Source organism: Vombatus ursinus, unplaced genomic scaffold (genome assembly GCF_900497805.2).
Source record: "Vombatus ursinus unplaced genomic scaffold, bare-nosed wombat genome assembly UNPS02001419.1, whole genome shotgun sequence".
Lineage (NCBI taxonomy): Eukaryota > Metazoa > Chordata > Mammalia > Diprotodontia > Vombatidae > Vombatus > Vombatus ursinus.
Window position 1 is genome coordinate 30,619,016 of NW_020941197.1, and position 2,947 is coordinate 30,621,962.

Genomic DNA, 2,947 nt, shown 5'->3' on the forward strand with positions numbered 1-2,947 from the left:
TGCTCAGAGTCACACAGGTAGTAGGTGTCTGAGGTCAGATTTGAATTCATGAAGATGAGTCTTCCTGGCTCCAGAGCTGTATTCACTGCACCACCTAGCTGCCTCCTGTATCTCTCTCTCTCTCTCTCTCTCTCTCTCTCTCCCTCCCTCCTTTCCTCCCTCTCTCTCTCCCTTTCTCTCCCTCTTTCTCTCCCTCTCTCTTTTTCTCTCAGTCCCTTACCACATTATAGAAGGACTTATTTCACAAAAAATAAGGCTGGAGAGGCTGATTGAAGCCATATCATGGAAAATCTTGAATACTAGACTAAGTAGTTGAGATTTTACTTGGTAGGCAATGAGGAACCTTAAGGTTTTTGAGAGGAAGCTGACAAATACAGAATGGTGCTTCAGTAAGATAAATCTGGCTGTCCTCAAAAGTCAGAAAAATGTGCATGCCCTTTGAACAAGTGATACCAATGCTAGGCATATACCCCAAAAGATAAAAGAAAGAGGGAAAGGATCAAGCTATACAAAAATATTCATAGTGTCACCTTTTGTTGTAACAAAGAACTAATGCGCCCAACAATTGGGGAGCACTGTTGAACAAATTATGATGTATAAATATAATAGAATATTATTGTGTCATAAGAAATTACAAAAAAGATTCAGAGAAATCTGAGATTATTTATGCAAACTGATTCAGTGTGAAATGAGAACCAAGAGGACAATTGATACAATGACTATAACATCGTACAGAGAAGCAGCTTTGAAAGATTTGAGAACTCTGCCTCATCAATGCAATGATGACGCACTACTCCAGAGAACTGATAATAAAACATGCTACTCCCTTGCTGATGGAGAAGTGATATACCAGCAGGCAGAAATGTGGGCCTGGAAGCTCAGGAAAGAGGACAGGACCAAAGATATAGAATTGGGAGTTATATTTGTAGAGTGATAGTTGACATTATAGGAGCTAATTTCTGTGCTCTGACCTTTGAAGACAGAAAGAGCCAATTTTCTTTCTCCTAATTGAAAAATGTGTTTAATTCCCCTCATCTTTACCAGCTGTGGATATTGGGAGTTCCTGGGAGTTCCCATCTCTGAGCACACTGGCTTTCTAGGTAGAAGACTGCAGCTATTTGGCCAGACCCAAACCAGGATGGGGCAACTTCAATTCCCACATGGTGATTGGCTTGCTGTTGCCATTGTAACAAAGCCAAATATGTTGACCAAAAAATATAGGAAATTTAATTTTTTCCCCCCTCTTTCAGTATTTCATTCCATCAGCAGCTAGAGAAAATACATTTGGAGTAGCACGCATGACCACGTGCCATGGGCCTACAATGAGGCACCAGTGGTTTTCCTGACTTTTCCAAGACAATACAACCCAGCAACCAATCAATCAATAAACATTTATTAAGTACTTACTGGGGCAGGTAGGTGGTCCAGTGGATAGAGCACTTGGTCTGGAGTCAGGAAGACTCATCTTCCTGAGTTCAAATCTGGCCTCAGACACTAGCTGTGTGACCCTGGGCAAGTCACTTAATCCTGTTTACCTCAGTTTCCTCATCTGTAAAATGAGCTGGAGAAGGAAATGGCAAACTATTCCAGTATCTTTGCCAAGAAAACCCCAAATGGGGTCACAAAGAGTCAGACATGACTGAAACACAACTGAACAAGAAAGTGTCTACTATGTGCTAGACACTGTGCTAAGCACTCACTATTCAACAAATGCTCCTACTTTGCCAGATGGACAAGGTGTACAGTTAGATTGAGGGAATCCTACTCTTTGTCTGGATCCATACAACTGACAAGATTTCTCCTTCTTTCCTTCCGGAAGCCACAGAGCCAACAGCTGAGGACATTTGCCTAAAACATTTTTTTTTTCCATCGTGGGAATTCCAAGGCCTGGATCTTCACGATATAGTAATTTATGAAACAACGGTAAACATGAGAGGTATTACTTCTTCCTCTTAAACTTTCTGATTCTCTGAAATAAAAATCATAGGCGCTTCAGCTGAATAGAGAAGTAAAAATTTTGAGCAAAACTTTGTCCACTACTTAAGCTAGGTCTTCTTAGTAAGCACACCCACACATACTATGCTTGTCCCTTCCCCCATGCCTTCTTTATGCTACTTCTCTGATCTAGAGCACTCTTTACTCTGCTCTCAGATTATTCATTCGTAAGACAAACATAGATAACTAGAATTTACAATATAAAAATGTTTGTTTTGCTTGACTTATATGTATTTACAAAGGTTTTGCTTTTCTTTTTTTTGCTTTGGTGTTCAGTAGCTAAAATCAGGTACTGTTTGCAAGTTGGTCAAGAGTTACTTTTATGTAAAGAGGACAAAATGTACTTAAGCTAAATATTGGCATGAAACAAAAAGTCTTAGTGCACCATTTTTGTTTTATATCTTATTCCAAGATGGATTCATTTAGTATACTAATCAATTCTGGCCCCCAAGCTATTCCACTGAGCGCCAGAAAGACAGACAGAGTGATAGACAAGACCGCAAAGACTATGAGATGGCCTTGATATTAAGGCAAGGTTTGGGTCCAGGCAGGAGCTTTTTAAACATCTCCTATAATTATAAGAAACAATACCAGGTATGGGAAGTTACAAAGTCATAATTAAAAGCAGTTAAGTGAATGCTTAAAAGGAGTTAAAAAAGGAGACCAAGGAGGCTGCAGAGGGGAACACAAATTCTGCTATCCTCTTTTTTTTTGCTTGTGTATTGATTGGTGTTTTATAGATGTTCCCCACCCCCAATTACTTTCCGGTAACTGTCTCCCCACGGCCACAGAACCTGCCCTTAACCAGTCACAGAATATCTTATGACTGACGGTGCCTGTAGCATTCTACATCTGTGGTCTACCTCTTTTCCATGGGGAAAATGACAAGTATATTTCATTCTTATTACTCTCAATCAAGACTGGTCATTGCATTTAACCTGACTTCTGATTT